Source organism: Podarcis melisellensis (genome assembly GCF_964234715.1).
Source record: "Podarcis melisellensis genome assembly, chromosome: 12".
Taxonomy (NCBI): domain Eukaryota; kingdom Metazoa; phylum Chordata; class Lepidosauria; order Squamata; family Lacertidae; genus Podarcis; species Podarcis melisellensis.
In genome coordinates, this window is record NC_138544.1 from 12,102,543 (window position 1) to 12,123,494 (window position 20,952).

The 20,952-nt window shown below is 43.4% G+C and overlaps 1 protein-coding gene and 1 long non-coding RNA gene across 2 annotated transcripts in view; one reads left to right on the forward strand and one right to left on the reverse strand.

Moving 5' to 3' along the window:
* Positions 1-13,984, forward strand: part of LOC309353640 — a 103,357-nt gene extending 89,373 nt beyond the window's left edge. Inside the window, exons 4-6 of the long non-coding RNA XR_014161957.1 lie at positions 9,661-9,759; positions 12,895-13,004; positions 13,841-13,984. This is a non-coding gene — a long non-coding RNA (uncharacterized lncRNA). The remainder of the gene's footprint in view (positions 1-9,660; positions 9,760-12,894; positions 13,005-13,840) is intronic.
* The window catches only part of LOC309353577 (transmembrane channel-like protein 2), a 134,017-nt gene that overhangs the window by 110,493 nt on the left and 2,572 nt on the right, over positions 1-20,952 (reverse strand). The window lies entirely within an intron of this gene.

A 20,952-nucleotide genomic window follows, 5' to 3' on the forward strand; every position in this document is an offset into this window, starting at 1 on the left:
GGCAGGTTGATGTACACAGGAGTTCAAAATCAGTGTAGGATGTGGCAAGAATGCAGAATTCAGCCTCCAGAGTATCTCGGTGCTCGCTCTCTCTCTCACTCTCTCTCTCTCTCTCTCTCTCTCTCTTTAAATCATGCTTCTATGTAGCTCTGAAGATTTCCTCAAAAGGAACCTCAGGTGTTAGTGGCAATATGGTTTCTAGTGGTTTAGGTCCTTCGTAGTCACCCTGGGAATTTATTGGAAGCGTGGGTATAAATTCCGAATAATAATCTCCCTATAATGGATGCTTCAGCCTTCCTCTGAGTGGGCGGCTGTTGCAGATCCTGGCGCTCACTTGCCACCCCCAGGCAGCTGGAACAGGAATGCACATGGCCAGCTGGGGGAATTCCCCCTGGCCGCCTGGATAGCTGGTCCAAGTTCCCCTGCCAGCTGTTGGATTACAAATTGGCCAGTGAGTGGCTTCTTCCAGGAGGTGTGCTTCACCAGCTGAAAGGGCATTGGCTCCTCACATGCCCAGCCAGCCAGCAATGTATAAATTCCTAATGATAATCTCCCTTTAATGTATCTATGCTAGTCCATCATTGCATAGCTCCTTTTGGAGGATTTGTAGCACTACGTCGCAATTCCGGATTCGCATAAAGTCAGAGTTCTGGCCCCATCGGAAGGGAAAGGGTGTGAAGGTGAAAATGGAGAACTGCAGTTTTAAAAGAGTATATATTTAAAGCAGATGGATAAATGAGTAAATTAAGTTAATTTGGAATGTGCGGGGGGGGGAATAAAAAAATTAAGGAACCGCAGAATGAAGGGGAAGGAAACTGAAAATCATTAGCAGCAGCAACAACAACAACAAACCTTTTAGTCCTAAAAAGAAAAGGAAAGAAAAGAGAGAGAGGGAGAAAGAGAGAGAGAGAGAAAGGAAGAAGAAAGAAAGAAGTGCAAAGAGGGTTGCAGGAAGCAGGGCCTTTTTTCAGCCAGAACTCACTAGAACGCCATTCCAGCGCCTCTCCAATGGGTGCTATTGCCATTAGAAGAGAACAAGGGAGGCATTCATGGTGAGTTATGGCACCTTTTTTTCTAGAAAAAAAAATAGCACAGGAGAAGGAACGAGTAGAAGTCAAGAAAAGAGGAGAAGGAGAAAGTGGGCTTCAGAAGATGGTAGCATCATAACTGGACAGAATGTGAAAAGTGTATCTAGTAGTTGCTGTGGGGAAGGGGGGAGGAAAAGATTCAGGGGGTTACCATGATGGTTGTCTGTATGCAAGGGGTGCTGCAGAATAGGAGGCGAGAGAAGAGGGCATCAGCATGGGGGTGAAGGTGAAAACGGGTGCAAAATGGTTCTGCAGAACAGGGAAGCTGGGGTGATTTCTTGAAATAGAACGTCTTGTGACTGGTGCAGTTGGCAAGTTGGTGGCTGACTGAACGGGGGGGGGGGGCAGAGCTCCACAAGTAATAACAATATTAATACTAGCACTAACATCTTTCATTGCAGCTGGTGATGTGATTTTATCCATTTCTAAGCCTTCTGGTCACTTTGAAGAGCTGCAAGGGCAAAGCAGTGGGGAAAATTTGCATGTGACTTTCGGTTGACACGACCTACCTTTGTCTTTAGATCTGCAGAGAATTAAAATAGACCTTGAGCTAAGGTTCACTGTGAAAGGTTTATACTTTTGTTATTGTGTATTTCCAAAATGCTTCTGAGATTCATATAAAAATCAACAATGAGGAGGGGAGGGCAGTTCCCTGTACAGAGCAAGTGAATGATGGAGAATAAATTAAATTCCTCCTTAAAAGAGAGGTGCTGTGATAGCTGCAATGCACCTTGAGTGAAAATCAAGAAGGGTGTTCTCCAGGGACAAATGAAAACAAATCTAGTTTCAGGCAATAAAAATAAACAAAGGGAAGTCCTAAACTCTTACCCAGGCACAACATCATCTTGTAAATTGTGCAACGTAGGAAACTCAGCTAAAGCATCCATGAGAGATGGCCATCCAGTCTTTTTAGAAATCTCCAAGGAAGGGGAGTCCAAAGACTTCCAAGGGAGATCCATCTTCCATGTACAGTGGTACCTCGGGTTACAGACTCTTCAGGTTACAGACGCTTCAGGTTACAGACTCCGCTAACCCGGAAGTAGTATCTCAGTTTAAGAACCTTGCTTCAGGATGAGAACAGAAATCGTGCGGCGGCAGCAAGAGGCCCCATTAGTTAAAGTGGTACCTCAGGTTAAGAACAGTTTCAGGTTAAGAATGGACCTCCAGACCAAATTAAGTTCTTAACCCAAGGTACCACTGTACAGTCATACCTCTGTGTGATGGGACGATGAGCTGCTTGTGCGTAAAATGCAAGTCCCTCAGAGTTTGATCAGGCTTTCAAACCTCTGCCTGTGACGGAGCCCCTCCAGCATGGCTGCGTCAATCACTAGTAGAATCCGAAAGTGGCTGCTTTCGGAAACGTTTCCAACATAAAAGCTCCTTAACGGAAACACGTCGTCTGGCCTCTCGGCGTGACAGTTTCCGTCGAGGTGTGGGTGTCCCTATAGGAGGTCCTGAGACCTCCCCACTGGTTTCGCTTGAAGCGTCTCTGAGCCATCCCTCCGACTCACTTTCCCTTGGAGTTCTTGCTCGCCCTCTACTGGTTCCCTCTTCCGCTGCTACTGCTCTCTCACCCTCAGTGAGCCTTTGCGCCTCCGGCGCTTTGGATGTCAGTTCCCTGACACTCTGCAAATGTCCTCCCCCACGGCCATCCATTTCAGCGGACGTCCACGGCAAACCCGGAAGTACCGGAACAGGTTACTTCTGGGTTTAGCACTTCGCGCATGCACAGAAGTGCAAAACCACTCCACATGCATGTGTAGAGCGATGCTCTGTCGAGCGTCCGGGGCTCCGGAACAGATCCTGGATGCTCGACAAGGTACCGCTGTATTATAAAAAATAAACACTTATTTGACCCCAGTTATTTGACACAGAGGGGGAAACCTGCAGATACAGTCCAAAAGGTGCACAGGGAGTTCTGTATATATGGGAGAATCCTAAAAAGCAAGTGGTCTTCACTGACCTGGTGCAAAAAGATATTATCATCCAGAGGAGCCCTGGCTGCCTAGATAAAATACTATAGCCACCCACACACTTTATTTTATTTATTTATTTAGTTTTAAAATGATTTTTTTCTTCACTTCTCTTTTTTTAATAATAGTTTTTATTGATTTTTTAACATAAATATACAATTTTAATCCAAATTTCTTCACTTCTCACATCCCTCTGTGGCCCCCTAGCCTTGTGCTGTTGTTGTTGTTGTTTAGTTGTTTAGTCATGTCCAACTCTTTGTGACCCCATGGACCAGAGCATGCCAGGCACTCCTGTCTTCCACTGCCTCCCGCAGCTTGGTCAAATTCATGTTCGTAGCTTCGAGAACACTGTCCAACCATCTCATCCTCTGTCGTCCCCTTCTCCTTGTGCCCTCCATCTTTCCCAACATCAGGGTCTTTTCCAGGGAAGCCTTGTGCTACCCCTTTACCTTTACCTTTATAGCAGGGTTTCCCAAAAAAGGTAAAGGTACCCCTAAAGCAATGACAAACCTAGACAGCATCTTAAAAAGCAGAGACATCACCTTGCCAACAAAGGTCTGTATAGTTAAAGCTATGGTTTTCCCAGTAGTGATGTATGGAAGTGAGAGCTGGACCATAAAGAAGGCTGATCGCCGAAGAATTGATGCTTTTGAATTATGGTGCTGGAGGAGACTCTTGAGAGTCCCATGGACTGCAAGAAGATCAAACCTCTCCATTCTGAAGGAAATCAGCCCTGAGTGCACTCTGGAAGGACAGATCCTGAAGCTGAGGCTCCAATACTTTGGCCACCTCATGAAAAGAGAAGACTCCCTGGAAAAGATCCTGATGTTGGGAAAGATGGAGGGCACAAGGAGAAGGGGACAAGAGAGCACGACATGGTTGGATAGTGTTCTCAAAGCTGCCAGCATGAGTTTGACCAACCTGTGGGAGGCAGGGGAAGACAGGAGTGCCTGGCGTGTTCTGGTCCATGGGGTCATGAAGAGTCGGACACGACTAAACGAATAAACAACAACAAAGGTACCCCTGACCATTAGATCTAATCATGGATGACTCGGGGGTTGTGGCACTCATCTCACTTTACTGGCCAAGGGAGCCGACGTTTGTCCGCAGACAGTTTTTCCAGGTCTTGTGGCCAGCATGACTAATCCGCTTCTGGCGAAACCAGAGCAGCGCATGGAAACACCATTTACCTTCCTGCCGGAGTGGTACCTATTTGTCTACTTGCACTTTGACGTGCTTTTGAACTGCTAGGTGGGCAGGAGCTGGACCGAGCAATGGGAGCTCACCCTGTCACAGGGATTCAAACCGCCGAACTTCTGCTAAGCAAGCCCTAGGCTCAGTGGTTTAGACCACAGCGATAAATCATGTTATTATCCTTTGTTTTGAGAAAAGCAATTTTTACCCATGTTTCAATAAAAACTGCACTTAGATGTAACCTCTTTTTTTCCTGAATGTGAATGCAAATATCTCTCCCCAGAAACATAAGACTTGGCTTACCCAGTTATATTTCTGTTAGGAAATGCTCAGCACATAAATGTTGAATGCTTTACCATTCCAAACTTAGCCAACAAATATTTTGAAAACTGGTTTGTTTGTTTATTTTTTTAAAAATCTGACATTCTATTAAATTGCACTGAGACTTCAACAAAGGCGTTAAAACCAATGAATGGGTTGTGATCCTGCCTATACATCAGCATTTGATTTTGTGGTGCAATTTTGATCCATGGCTAATTTCCAACATGCTCAGGGAAAATGCCAATTAACTTGCTTAATTGCTTCTATTACACCATAGACATTTGATTCATTCAGCACTTTCTTCTTGGCCTCCAATTTATCAGTGCTGATTTTCAGAGTTAGTACTAATTTGTGGCCGTGCTTATGATGAACCAGAACCTCAGGTCTTCTCTAAAACAGTGCTGTTACACAGCTCAGAAGTTAACACCGCAAAACTATCAGAACATGCCTTATCTGCTTGAGATTCCAACATCAGACTTGCTGAGGAATAGCTACAGAAAAGCTATTATAATCTGCTGTCCCCGTTATTGCAAAATAAAGTAAACAGAAGAAGACAAGTCAATTGCTATGGAGTAAAGGAACGTAACGATAGCTGATGCATCAAGGTGCAACTTTTATGAATGGACTGAGCTCCTGGTGGCAATTGTACCCTGAAGCCTGAATCTAGGCAGAGTATTAATTTGGGGTCCTTATAAGGAAAGATGTAGGAATGAACCCATATCCCGTTGCTATGATAAAAGACCTCAACCCCTCACTCTGCACTGTTTCATTATTCTTTTCAAATACAAACACTCTGTTTCCACTGAAGTGAGAGGATTTATGAACCCATAAACCTCTTGATGAGAAGCAGAAAGAGAAGATTGATTTCTACCAGTAATAGGCCTTACGGGTTACATAACAAAACAACAAAAACAAACCAATAACCAATATTCTTTATTAAATATCTAGCCCATACTGCCTCATAAAGGCACCCAGGGCAGCGAAAAACAAAGCAGTAAAAACAATACAGCAAAAGACCCTAAAACACATTAAGAACATTTAAAAATGTCTAAAAACATTTAAAAACAAGGACATACATTCACAACTAAGAATGTCAAGGTTGCCAGGAACAACCTTGGTGAACAGGAATGTTTTGAAAATCCTCCTGAATGTTAATAATGAACCCACCTCACCAGGGAGGGCGCTCTGCAGCCATGGAGATGCTACTGAAAAGGCTCTGTCACAGGTCCTGTTCAGCACCTAATAGGCAGCACCCATGTTAATGGGAGATGAACATGGAAATGAACAGGAGGCTTTGAATTAAATTCCGTTGGCAACGTGATTTAATCCCGCATCTTTCAGAGCATTTTTGGTTTTGTTCATAAGCATGATTACTTAATTGGACACAGACACCCCCCCATAATGACTTGTATACACAAACAGTGCTCGTTTCAGCAGCCTAGGACCCACATACCTATGGGATCACCTCGCCTGGTATGCCCTGCGGAGGACCTTAAGGTCCACAAATGTCAACACTTTGGAGGTACCAAGTCACAAGGTGGTTAGATTGGTCTCAACTAGGGCCAGGGCCTTTTCAGTACTGGCCCCAACTTGGTAGAACACTCTGTCACAAGAGACTAGGGCCCTGCGGGACTTGACATCTTTCCTCAGGGCCTGCAAGACAGAGCTGTTCCACCTGGCCTTTGGTTTGGACTCAGTCTGACCCTTATGTTTCCTTCCCTTTATGGTTTTGATCTATGGGCTACTTTTAAAATGAGGCTGCATTTTAAATTGCATTTTTAACCTGTATTTTAAATTGTTGTTTTTTCCTCTGTTATGTTTTTACTGTAATTTTACTGGTGTTAGCCACCCTGAGCCTGGCTCTGGCTGGGGAGGGCGGGGTATAAATATTATTATTATTATTATTATTATTATTATTATTATTATTATTATTACAAACCTCCAAGGAAGGAGAGTCCATCGCTTTCTTATGGAGTCCATTCCACTGTCGTTTCGTTTTCTGAGAACAGCAGATATGATGGCGTGAATCGGAAATCAGTAATCTTCCTTAGAAGCATGTGCTTGAAAGATAATGGCAACCTGTTTGAACAAGTATCAAAATCCATATGATATCCAAAGTGTTACACACCAAAATTACATTGATTGCAGACTTGCATGATCAAGTGCTCCAAAGCAATGCTGAAAGGATTATATTAGATGAGAAGGGGAGAGAGAGAGAGAGAGACAGAGAGGGAGAGCGCAGTGCAAAGGTTTTGATAACCATACAGAATGGAATGTGAAACACTTGCCTGAAGTGTCTGCTTATTTTACCATAAATAACAGCAGCTTCAGCACAGTGCAGCAAAATGCTTAGAGAAAACTGAAAGGATAAGCAAGGGTTGCAGCCGGAAGGCAGGAAACATAATCTCCAGTTTGGAAAAGGTTCAAGGTCATGTATCCACCAGTTCACCACCATCACACCCCTCATTTCATTGGCAAAGTTTGTATAGGGCAGGGGTAGTCAACCTTTTTATACCTACCGCCCACTAATGCATCTTTCTTGATGGTAAAATTTCCTTACCGCCCACCAGTACTCGATGGAAGGAGGAGTCAGTTTGTGCCGTAGAACCCCCTATTGCCCACCTAGAATCCTGAAACGCCCACTAGTGGGCGGTAGGGACCAGGTTGACAACCCCTGGTCTAGGGAGTCTGCAATTGAATTGGCCTCTATAGAGGTTTGACAAGATGTAGACTCCATTGATGTCCATAGTTCACACAGGGTTACCTTCGAACCTTTAACTGTTAACCAGAGATGATGTCAGTGCAGAAGAGATAAATGTGTGCACCTGGGGCTTTCTGCCAGCTGGGTCATTCATGCAAGCTGAGAGATAGACAAATCCCAAGCAAGTCAGCTAGAAGTCAGCTAGGTGCTCAGTGCCTTCTGCTCCCATTTGGGCTTCCAGTGGTGGCAGGTGACTTTCCGAATGGGTGGGGATAAATTTTTTTTTGGGGGGGGGCGGGAACACCTCTCATTTCCCCAAGTAAACATGCACTAGTGGCCTTAAGATACGCCACTATTTCTCAACCTCACCTGAGGAGTAAATGAATGATCATACTGATGAAGTAACTTGCAGGATTGTTCTAACTAAATATATGCTATGTAAAAATTTATTATTAAATTTTGCAATCCCTCAGCCAAGGAGATAAGTAACTATACAACCTTTAGAAGACATCTGAAGGCAGCCTTGTATAGGGAAGTTTTTAAATGTTTAATGTTTTATTATGTTTTTATAAATGTTGGAAGCTACCTCATCAGACAGGCAGGATATGGTGGTGGTGATGATGATGATGATGATGGAATAGGACGTCCCTATTTTCATCAGAGAAATGTTGGCGGGTATGTAACAAAATAGTTGCATGTGTCTTTCCCCCCAGAAGGATTTGAAGTGAGACATGGCATTTCTCTCAGGGCTGAGATGAACTGTGGGTCTGGGTCTGAGGGCAGAGCGGCAGCGGTGGTGGGGACTCTTCCAACTTTACTATGAACCAGATCTGAAACTAGAGCTTGGTGTGGATTTTGCAAGATAGGATGGTATGCTATAGGTAGCCTGGGGTGGATCTACACATGGTGGGAACAGGAACGCTATAAATAAATCAGAAATTAGATCATTATAACAAAAGAGAGAGAAAAAACCCTATGTAAAACTGTAGAAAAGTTTTCTGCTCTACAGCACCATCTGGTGTTGCATGTTTATAACCCATTCAAAACACTGTTTGTTTTTACTTATGTAACTGAGTTCCTAGACTGTTTCTCATTCTGTTTTTATTGTGAACAGTTGTTGCACCCATTAGCTACAGGTGGAAACAAACTTGAGATTATCCTACACTCTCTCATGTAGCTATACACTGGAGCTATTCCCTCCCCACTATTTATTTCTGGATCAGCTTCCTCCCCATGCAAGATTAAACCTTGTAGAATGTACCTCTGTTCACCGCTACCATTTGCAGATTTCCCCTGCTTTTATTTAATCGCCAACCAAATGATCTTTGTAAAAGTTCACAGAAGCTCAGTCACTAAGAAGATGTTCTGAGGCTTTATTATTCCTTCTGGTTATTGAAGTTTTCCCATTTCTTTTATATATGCATGTAGCGCCTGGGAACTATTGCCAATGGGTCTCCTTAGTAAATAAATTATTGTGATTATTGACTTGCGAGTGAGAAATGCTGGCTGAATTTTTATTGATGGAATATTCATGGTAGGTGGCAATTTTAGCGCAGTTTGTGACTGGAATACAAATCAGAGCATTAGCATCCCATGCTCACTTCTGCCAGAAACCCCCTTCACAAACAAGCCTGGGTTTAAACGGCAGTTTGATGCTTCTAGGCGGGTGGAGGATGATGGTTTTATTATACTGTTTAAAGTAATATGTTCATCAACTCCACCTCCCCACCAAATCTCCCTAAACAACCGTTCTTCTAGATTTCTTATGTAGATGGCAGCAAGAGATGATAAGACATGTGGCCATTGTGTGTGCGCAGGGGGGTATTTTTCAATTTGCTGTACAAAACAGAATGTGCGCATGCAGCAAACTGGTTCTGAGCATTGACCTGTCACAAACTGAAAGTGTCAGTATTTCTGTGATGAGTATTAGGGATTTTCTCATGGAGATTGTGGGCATGCTAGCTATTTGTATCTGTCCAGTATACCTGAAGGAGCGTCTCAACCCCCATTGTTGTGCCCAGACACTGAGCTCCAGCGCCGAGGGCCTTCTGGCAGTTCCCTCGCTGCGAGAAGCCAAGTTACAGGGAACCAGGCAGAGGGCCTTCTCGGTAGTGGCACCTGCCCTGTGGACCGCCCTCCCACCAGATGTCAAAGGGAAAAACAACTACCAGACTTTTAGAAGACATCTGAAGGCAGCCCTGTTTAGGGAAGCTTTTAATTTTAATAGGTCATTGTATTTTAGTGTTTTGTTGGAAGCCACCAAGAGTGGCCAGGGAAACCCAGCCAGATGAGTGGAGTATAAATAATAAATTATTAATCTTAGTAGTAGTAGTATTAGTATTCACTGCATACTGATGTGCATGATGCCCTATGTATTTTTCAGGTCATGCATGGGGGAATAAATAAATAAATCCCGTCCCCTCAACAGTCTTAAGAAGTGGCTGAGAGGGCTTCATCATCCTGGATATTGACCACATTGGAGGTAGGGGTGGGCATTAAAGTCCAAAGAATCTGGAGGGGAAGACCACCTTACAGCTATAACTCATGTATAGCTTAAATTGCAGGAGGCCAACTTTTCAAGTCCGCAGAACCGGATTATCCTTGGCCATGATGCTCAGAAACAAGACACCAGTTCTGATCTCCTTGACCTGGGCACCTCTAGGCTCATTGGCTTAAGAATCCAGCATCACTGCCAACCATTCTATTGTACTTCTTCAGCATTCCTCCCACTGTTGAAATGGAGAGAGGATAGTGATGATGACAATGACGACAACAACAACGTATTATTTATATGCCACCCATATGACTGGGTTACCCCAGCCACTCTGCTTCTAACAAATTAAAACATCAAACGTAGGGTCATCGGCTCCCAGCTGGTTGCCCAGGAAAGTACAAAAAAGGGAAAATTTCTTACTGTCCTTTTTTATTTCAGAACTCAGCCTCTTGGATAATGGCATTGTCCCAAGTAAATCTCCACCCCCCCCCCCGTCTCTCCCACTTCCTCATCCGTCACTTCTACGGGTGCTGCTATGTGCCCCCTGTCTTTGAGCTCTTTGCTCTCCTACTTTCAAGGTTCGCAGGGTCTGGAATGCTTTCTAATGACAACGTGTCAGCTGGGAGTTGCTCTGGCTCTCCCACGATTTCCCAACTTTCCCCCTCATCTGCCTCTGAGCTGCCACGTCCCTCAAACCCCTGTTGTAAATCTATACTATCTTCCTTCTCCTCCTCCCTGGAAGGGTCAGGGTGGGGAGGCGGACTCCACCATTCCTCCTCTGTCCAGTCCCGGACACACGGGAAAACATCAAATGTTAGAAAACTTCCCTTCAGATGACTTCTAAAAGTCATATAGTTATTTATCTGTTTGATATCTGCGGGGAGGATGTTCCACAGGGATGACACAATTACCAAGAAGGCCCTCTGCTTGGTTCCCTGTAACCTCACTTCTCTCAATGAGGGAACTGCCAGAATTTTATTATTTATACCCCGCCCATCTGGTTGGGTTGCCCCAGCCACTCTGGGCAGCTTCCAATTATATATAAACATAATAAAACATCAAGCATTAAAAATTTCCCAATACAGGGCTGCCTTCAGCTGCCATTACCACCTTGGCATCTGATGGGAGGACGTTCCACAGGGCAGGTGCCACTACCAAGAAGGCCCTCTGCCTGGTTCCCTGTAACTTCAGTTCTCGCAGTGAGGGAACTGACATTTCTTGTTCCACCTTGGGCATCAACGTGTCATGGGCTGGCCCTGCTTCTCACTCAATATTGTTTTCAATCTCTTTTCCAAATAAAAGCTATTGGGGTGTTGGGGGGAAGAATCTCCTTTGAATCATAATCCAGTGGAACTGCGATAAAGTTCAGAGAATTACAAGTATCTTTAGTTTTATCGCTGAGGATCAAATAAGTTATATCTCTGGGTATACAGAGAGAAATGAGAGCTCAATTTCAAACTCAAAAGATATTAAATCATATTGAGAAGGGAAAGAAATATAAAAAGAAAAGATAATTTATTTGAGCAGAGACATACTTTTTCCTTCAAATATGCCCTAGTGTAAAAGCTCTTCTTTTGAAGTAATTTAAAGTTAAAATTAGCAGTGACACACACCTTTGTCTTTAATCAGTGTTAAAACCTCAAAAATAAAAAGACAGCCAGATAGACAGGGGAAATAATTGTGTAACTGGAGAAAGACCCATTATCTGAAGTAATAATATGGTATTGGGATTTGACAAAGTTTGCATGACTTTAGGTAGGAATGATGTAAAAGTATTGCTGCTTTGCAGTCTGCCTGAATGATGGACATCTGGAGGGCTAATGGGCTGGAGGTTTTCCCTCCCATTCAAAAGGAGCAAGTAAAGGTAAAAGTAAAGGACCCCTAGATGGTTACCTATTTATCTACTTGCACTTTGATGTGCTTTCGAACTGCAAGGTTGGCAGGAGCTGGGACCAAGCAATGGGAGCTCACCCCGTCGCGGGGATTCGAACCGCCAACCTTCTCATCAGCAAGTCCTAGGCTCTGTGGTTTAACCCACAGCGCCACCCACATCCCTCCTCAGCTGTGCATGACCCCTCAAAAAACTTTCCTGGTTTAGGATATACCCTGGGATTCAAATTAGGGACTTTCAGTCTAGCATGTAATATATAAGCTGCCCCTCCAGGCAAGTGCTCCTTGTTTGTGGTTCATGTGCTTCTGGTGCCTAGGACTGGATTTTTGCAGTTGGAAGATGTTGCTTTGCTACATTCACAGCAGTGCAGCCCTGGAGCCCAAGGCATCTCTCCAAGCCAGTCTTCAGCCAGCCTGTCCAAGATGGATCTCTCCTTATTCTCCCCCCAAACCTATAACAGTTCTTTTACCCTCACTAATGATATCACCACCAGCCAGGGAAGGCCTGGTCCCTATAGACCACCTTCTAGATGTTAAGGATAATGGTTTAATTTCCTGAAATGGGAAAGTGGGCTTATGCTGAATTGCTGTGTATTTTTGGCATGGGGTTTTTCCTTTGGTAGTAGCTATCTCATGTGATGAGTCACATGAGAAAGGCATTCCATTCTGTTGTGACTGTTATTCAAGCAACTGTCGTTTTTAACTGCTTTCTGCTCATGTGTGTGTGTGTGAGGGTGAGAGAGTGAGAGTATGGCTACTGAGAGAGGTTTCTCTGGATGCCGCTGAGGCAGTGTGTGTTGGCGTGGTCAGTTTGGGGTGAAGCAGAGGGAGGAAGATCCCTAAATGTTAATAGGGAGAAACCTGTGCTCTCTATAACGAACAAAGTGAATAAGCATGAGATTGTAGATACCCTATGTTCTTCTCAGTTATGTGTTTATGAAAGTAAAGTTGTTTTGAATATAAAGATTCTGGACACTGTATCTCATCAAATTTTATTTTTATATATGTACACGACAATGGAAGCATCTCCAGCTAGTACCTTCTGTGTCAACTAGTCACTAGAACTCTTTAGACCTGCAAAGAGACAGTTAACAGACTTGCCTGGAGCTATTAACTTAGTAAAGAGACTGTGTTGACCACTTTAGCAGTCTCTTTTCATACAAAACCTGTTTCACAGATAAAAACACAGAGGCCACACCTGGGGAAAGCTGAACTTAGGTCTAATGTTCATAGGTGCTGACTGACAATCTGAAGACTGCAAAACTGAGGACCCTTGGATTTTTCTGGTTTACTCTATGTGCGTACAGTTGTTGGTTAAGAACGGACCTCTGGAACAAAGTATGGTAAGTTCATAACCAGAGGTACCACTGTATTCAGAAGCATACTGCCTCCCACCATAGAGCAGAGTATAGCCATTGTAGCTAGTAGCCCCTGCTAGCCCAAACTTCCATAAATATGTGTTATATTCTTATAAAGCCATCACTTTAAGTTGGTGGTCATCATTGCCTTTTGTGGGAATGGATTCCATATGCACTTGGTGATGAAGAATTTTTTTCACAAGGTGTTTGGCCCACACAAATTCCATTTACAAACTATGTAGGCAAAAATGCAAGTCTGTCTTTTATTTTTTGTTTAACAAGATGTCTGTACTGCTTAGTCTGTTCACTGAAGTCTCATTTTGATATAAAAGAATATCTACTAACCTCTCTTTGTAATGCTCTAATTAAGCCAAAGACCTTCATATTGATTGCTGATGGCAGATGAGAATGATTCGCCCCGTGTAGATTGATTTAACTGGATGGCGCTATTTTGAAACGTTTATTATTTAACTAACCACAGGCTCTGAAACCACTGGTTCAAATAATTAAATCAAATCCAACATAACGAAGACGATCTAGAGGGGGAATCATATGTTCCATTTATCCCAGTGGACGGATGGCAAGCCGTTCTTCTGTACTGATCCAATTTCTGTTCCTGAGCTCTTAAATACATTTAACCTTTTCTTATAAGCTCCTGGATTCCAGAATTAGCATTCAGAACTCAGCAGCTGCCACAATGGCTCCTCGCTAACCAGAAGCAGAATGTTTAGATTTGATCTTATAGCTAAAACAAAAATGTGGTTAATTTGGATTTACCCTTCACAGTTGACAGTCCATTGTTGTCTGTTTTTTGCATTCAGCTTCCCACTGTCATGGAGCAGGGGTTCAAAATTGTTGGGTCTCGGTGCTTGGAGGATGTTCATCTACAAATGCCTAAAATGGACTTTTGTTCCAGGATAAATACTCAACCTTCTCCAACATTTCATGTATTTTAACTTGCAGTATACTTGCAGTATACTTGGGTAAAGCAGCTTAATGAATAATGGACAAGTGGAACTCATAACAGGATGGTTCAGTGTGAAAATTTCATGCTCAGGACTCCAGACAGCCTTGAGAATTGCTGGAAATGTCAGGGACTGGGCAAAGGAGGAATGATAGAGACCACCTCCACATCCTGATCCTTCTAGGGAGGAGGAAGAGGAAGACAGTATAGATTTGCAACAGGGGTTTGAGGGGTTGCAGCTCAGAGGCAGATGAGGGGGAAAGTTGGGCAATCGTGGGAGAGCCAGAGCAACACCTGGCTGACACGTTGTCATTCGAAAGCATTCCAGACCCTCCATCTCCCAGAACCTGGCGAGACTTGAAAGTAGGAGAGTAAAGAGCTCAAAGACAGAGGGCACGTAGCAGCACCCGTAGAAGTGACGGATGAGCTACAATGTGGAAAAGTGAAAAAGTTCCCTCAAGACAAGAGCGGGTCCAAAAAAATGATTGATTATGCTGAATTAGATAGCCTATCCGAAAAATTAAAGAGCAAACCAAGGAAAGAATTCATGTCAAAATGGGAAGTATTTAAAATATATTTGAAAATCAATAATAATGACTTAATATCCTTAGCGGTATTTGAATCATTCCAGCAATATCGTTCACTAGTTATACGATTTAACAAATTTTGAAGTGATTTGAGATGAAAGTAATAACACGTATTGGCAGCAAAGAATGGTAATGTGATTTATGGGGTAGATGGGAAGTCGGGTTTCAAAAGAAGAGACAAATACAGTTTATGGATTATGAAATTTATATTAATTCTCTGTGTAAGGCGCAACTGATGGTATTCTCACTATGGTTTATTTTGTCCTTTTTGTTATGTGTTGAACAAATAAAAAAAAGAAAGAAAGAAAGGGGAGCAAAGAGCTCAAAGACAGAGGGCACGTAGCAGCACCCATAGAGGAGATGATGATGATGAGGAGGAGGAGGAGGAGGAGGAGGAATGAGGAAGTGGGAGATTCACTCGGGACAACGGTATTATCCAAGAGGCTGGGTTCTCTGTAAAAATTGAAATAAAAAAGGATGGTAATAAACTTTTCCTTGCCTACATACTTTCCCGGGCAACCAGCCGGGAGCCACTGACAACATCCTGGCAGGAAAGAGCATTGGACAAGATGGAAGCCACAACTGGAAAAAAAAGACAAACCTTTGCCTGAATTGCTCTAGGCAAGCTCATTCAGTGGGATGCGAGAGACCAGCGCGATAGGAAATGGTGACAAGGTTTGCTTCATTTGACCTTCCTTGCTCCATAGCTGGGAAGAAGGGAACATCCTCTTGCCCCCCCCCCCGACCTCTCCCCCTCCTGCCCTCCCTCTATGCAATAGCTGAAGAGTGGGCTGTAATAGACTTGGGTTCTTAGCTATCTAGCTGCTTTATTTCCAAATTAAAATAAAATGTAGCTCTCTGGAACAATCAGCACGCCATCTCTTTCGGTCAATGAGTCCTTAAGCTGTTATTTTCCCTTTGGTTAAGCAGATCAAAAGCTCCTTTGCTAAGTGGAATTAAGTGATATACAAGCCTGCAATATTCAGTGCTTTTTAAAATTGACAGGATTACTCAGTTCCTTAAATCAGAAGTGGGGAAAATTTTTGATATCAAAGGCTGTGTTTCTGTGGGTGAAAGTGTTCAAGGATCACATGGGGGCGGGTAGTGCTGGCAGTGGGTGAGGCCAAAGCTAGCCCTCCTCCCCCGCTCTCAATTCATATATATTTGTAAAATCTAGCCCCCTCTCTGTGCTTGATAGGCCTTGCTGTACCTGCACATTTTTCATAGCTATTTGGTAAACTGCAATAAAAAGGGCATTTAGCAACTTGTGTGTCTTTCTGTGTGAGTTCCCTGGGAATTTTGTCCTGCCATGTTGGTTTGTACCCTTGGCCAGCACAGGATATTTAGCAAGTGATAGGTGGCAGAAAACTGCTTTGACTTCTGAATTAGTGGATTAGGTGAGAAATTGTTGGAGAAGGGGAAAGGAAGGTAAGGAGGGAGGGGAAGGAGTCTTCCTCTTTGTCTTTCTCTGCCCCTCTCCCCAATAAATTCTTTGGGGTTGAAATGTAAAAGATACAATGGAAAGAGCAGACATTATTTGTGAGCCTATCTCCACCTGAATAATAAAATAATATTCAGAATATATTGTCTTTACGGGTTTTTAATGCCATTTTAACATGATTTTATGATGCTTGCATTGGCTTTGTGTGCATAGTTGCATTGATTTTATTGTTTTGATTTCTTTGTTTATATTTGATTTAAAAAATAAAACCACACAGCTGTGTACCACCCAGATGGCATGGTTAATGGGTGGACTATGAATGTCAAGTAAAGAATGTTGTTGTTGTTGATGATGAAATAAATGCATCTCCCTGTTATTATCAAAGAGATCTCCCCTTCCCATCTTTGAACTTCTCTCTCTCTCTCTCTCTCTCTCTCTCTCTCTCTCTCTCTCTCTCTCTCTCTCCCTCTCCCTCTCCCTCTCCCTCTCCCTCTCCCTCTCCCTCTCCCTCTTTCCTTCCAAGTCTGAGAGAAAAGTCAGTAAAGGTCACACATATAAAAATGTGACATTTATAAAATCAGACAAGTTGAAAAGGGATTTGCCATTTAAGCAAAGCCCAATTAGTATTGCCCCCTAGTCTGTGAGAGTTTATGGGCCTCATCGGAGCAGACAGAAAATAACTGAGCTTTGCTTTGACAGAAAACTTAACTATTATGTGCTCAGAGCTTTTAACAAATGGGGTGCCCACAGCCTACTGTGCCATTGCTTCTATATGCAACCTGTGGCCATTTAGCAGTTCCATTGTGCATGCACAACTCCACAGAACTTCCTTTTTCTGCTGTGGAGGCAAAGGAAGTCTTCTGATTTGAATGAGAACTAAACAACACAATACCAAGTACTGTAACCCTACTGTCAAGGTATATTTTGTGTTCACATTCGCTCTTTGTACTATGTCCTTCGGAAAGGAAATAAAGAAAAGTTTGTTTTTAAAAAGTATTCTGCCTCATAGATGAAAAGCAGAAATCCCTGTTTGCCTCAAGCTGTGTTCAGTATGTTTAAGAGAGGCACTGGAATAACTTTATTTCCATTGACCTTTCTCCAGGCTGTGCACAGGGTCAGGAGTGTGTTTTAGTGATTCAGAGTGCTGTGCTAGGATAGAGGAAGAAGCCCAATTTCAAATCCCCACTCAGCCAAGAGACTTAACAGGTGCATTTGAGCCAGACAGTTGTTGTTTTTTATACTAACCTACCTCACAGGGTTGTTGTGGAGATGAATTTTTTTTGGCGGGGGTGGGTGGAGCATGATGTGTGCCATGATGTTTCCTCGTTGGGGGGGAAAGTGGGGCGTCAGTGAAGCAAATAAGAAGATGCATCCTTGCAAGTGGAAGAATATTTTTTTCCCCAGCTGGAAGAAAAGGGTAGCAGTTTGGGGAAACCTGCCTTTGCCCAAATGCAACGTTTTCCTTCCCTCCAGAGAGAACAGACAAAAAGCGGCTTGCGAGCCTCTTTGAAATCAAAGGCAGGGATAAGTCTGTGATTCAGCTCGGTGTTTGGGGAAATGGGGAAAGGCGCATGGCTGACATTGGCAGCTGTCATATTGTTTGGAGATTGGGAAGAAGCGCGGCATATTTTCGGAACTGGCAGTGGCTAAAGCCACAAGCTGCCTGCGAAGAAGAGCTCTGGGGAGCCAGTCTCCGCAGCACACGAGCGCTCCAGACATTACTGCACTTTCTGCTGATTAGCTTGCCCTTGCTTGTTCTCTTACACGAATGCTGTGCCGGCACATTATCCCATTTGACAGTTCAGAGGAAGGCTGGGGGTCTGCGGCTGGGGAAGATTTATGCTTCTGGTAGCACCTAGGAACAGAGCACTTCATTAAATATTTACCAAATTGTCTGCTTCTGCACCTCGGTTTCAAATCCAAGGTGCTGCCTTGACATTGGGATGTTCTCTCGTGGAAGGTTGTTTTTCCTTTTCAGTTGTTCCTCACGGGGTCCTACACTACGGTTTAGCAAGCATAAAATGACTCTTGCAGCTTTCTCCCATGTCTGCAGGTGCACTCAGAAAATCTTATTAGGAAGGTGTCAAACAGTGATGGCGGGACAGCTCAGTTGGTAGAGCATGCGACTCCTAATCTCAGGGTCATTGGGGCAAAAGATTCCTGCATCTCAGGGGGTTGGAATAGATGGCCTTTGTGGCCCCTTCCAACTCTTAAGATTCTATAATTATTCTTGCCCAGAAGAACTAAGCTGGATGTGATGGTGGTGGAGGATGGTCTGTCCTGATGACATAGAAAGTGAGTTGTGGAGCCTCTTTCTGGTTTTGCACAAAACGGACTGTTTGAGAGAAAGGGTGTAAAGCTAGCTGGTCTCTTCCACTTTCCCCAGCTGTGCTTCATTGCTTCAAGCTATGGCCTCCCTCATTCCTGGTATTAGAAATGGGTTGGGCAAACCTTGTTTGAAGCAATAAAGAAAGAGGATGCAGTCTCTCCTCTTCCCTGCTCATTCTATTACTGCCAAACCCTGGTTCCTGAACGCCTCCTTTTTGGAATGTTTCAGCTCCTGAACACCGAAAACCCGGAAGTGACTGCTCCGGTTTTTGAACAATTTTCGGAAGCCGAACGATCTTCCGGAACATATTAAGTTTGAAAACGGAGGTTCCACTGTACATGTAAAAACTAGACCCCTGCCCTACATTTTATGGTTTTTAAATGGTGAAGGTGTATGAATACGTAAGCATGGCTGCCTTCTTGCATTTTGCTTGGCACAGACTCTACATGAATTACCAACCTTCCTATTATACATAATACCTATGACAGTCATTTGATAAACAAAGAGAATCTTCTTCTTCTTCCAATTAATGTACAGTAGTTGGACTGTTTCTCTGGGTGCCTGACACTGCCCACTGTTGGCAATGCTCTTGTGTCTTCATTTTTCCACAGTTAGGAGAAGGATCGGTGGACAGTTGCCCCATCTGCAGAGCCAGCCTTCTCAGTGAAGTCTTCTCGGTCAGCCCTGGACTGACTCTGCCCACCCAGGTTAGCCATTGGCTCCTCCTAGTTAGGTAGAGGTGTACCTGGACTTCATGTTCCAATGGAGCCTTGCGTGAGCAAAAACATCTTCCTTTTTACTGCTGAGTTCTGTATTCTTAGTTGTCTTTGATCCACAGACTAGCTCCTTAAACACGCCTCCTGCTTTGGTCTTTCGTCCTGACTGCAAGAATGCTTCTCAGCCCCTGGCTCACATCAGACTCCTGCCAATGGCTGAGCCATTGGAAGAGACCTCCAGCTTATGGATCAAGGGTGGTATTCATCTACGACCATAATCTGAGACCCTTTGTCATGTTCCTCTTCCATGAAAGGTCTGGAGGGTGGCAACATGAGAATGCACCTTTTCTTTGGTGGCTCCCTGCCTGTGGAATGCTCTCCCCAGAGAGGCTCACTTGGCTCCTTCATTACATATCTTAGGTGCCAAGCAAAAACATTCTTCTTCTCCCAGGCCTTTGGCTAATTAAACAATCTATGGTCTTTTAAACTGTGGGAGGGATAGTTACAGATAGGTAGCCGTGTTGGTCTGCCATAGTCAAAACAAAACAAAAATTCCTTCCAGTAGCACCTTAAAGACCAACTAAGTTAGTTCTTGGTATGAGCTTTCGTGTGCATGCACACTTCTTCAGATACCTGAAGAAGTATCTGAAGAAGTGTGCATGCACACGAAAGCTCATACCAAGAACTAACTTAGTTGGTCTTTAAGGTGCTACTGGAAGGAATTTTTTTTTGTTTTGACTGTGGGAGGGATAGTTATTGTTTGTTACTATGGCATTTATTTTTGTGTCTCTACATTCTAAACCACCCTGTGATCCTCAGGTGAAGGGTAATATGGGAATAATAATTCAACAAAGTTTTACTTAGAGTAAAGTAAGGAATTATTTGTGGGATTGAGTGTATGTTTGAACACTTTTAAGGATTGTATGAAATGTATGTTTGTATGCTTGTATATTTGTAATATATGTGTATTAATGATGAATTGTTTTAACAATAAAAACTTATTAATTAAAAAAAAGTTTTACTTAGAGTAGACCTATGCAAATCAAGAAAGAGGGCAGCATTAGGGCCATTAAATGAGTCTTCTCTGAGTAAAACTCAGTTGAATACCACCCCCTATATTTACACTTGAGCCATGATCTTGCAAAAACTCTCGACAGACTTGCTTTTGACACCTGCCCACTTCACAGTTTGCAACTATTAAAGGTAGAAGGTAGAATATTTTGCATACCCCCCACCTCCACTCTGGCAGTTTCCCGCTGAATGGAACAAGTTTGTTTTTGCATCATTAATGGACGTGTTTGGAAGGAAGAAGAGTGACATGGTCCCATGTTGTCCCTCACTTAAGGCGAGGCAACTTAAGTGTGACAGATTGTTTGATGGGCGATGCACATTGATCACGAGACGGTGCGCCCTAGCAGCAAAATGACAGCATGTGCAAATTCATTACTGGGAACCTTGCCAAAATGTCATTAGAAATGTTGGTCCAGGAAATTAAAGTTGATATACTGTGATGACGGGCGCAAAAATGAGCCAAAGTGTGGAAAACAAGCATTTAGGTCGCAAGATCTGAAGAGCCCCCAGCCTAGTTATCCTGGAGGGTTATTGATTATTAAGTGTGAAGAATTGACATACCTAAATTGTGTCTGACAGTGGAGTGTTTCATCTTGTAGATGTGTGCATAGATTTGGCACCTGGGGACCAAAGACAGGCAGACCATTTGCAAGAAGGGCTTCATTTTCTCAGATGTGAAGATATCGCAACACACGCAAGCACTAAGAGAGCTTTCACAGCTTAGTTGACTGGAGAGAAGATAGCAGAGCAAAGAAAACCTTCTCAGACCCGGAACTTGAAATCACTTGAAATCATGGGATGAACAGAAGTGTGGAAGGGCTCTTA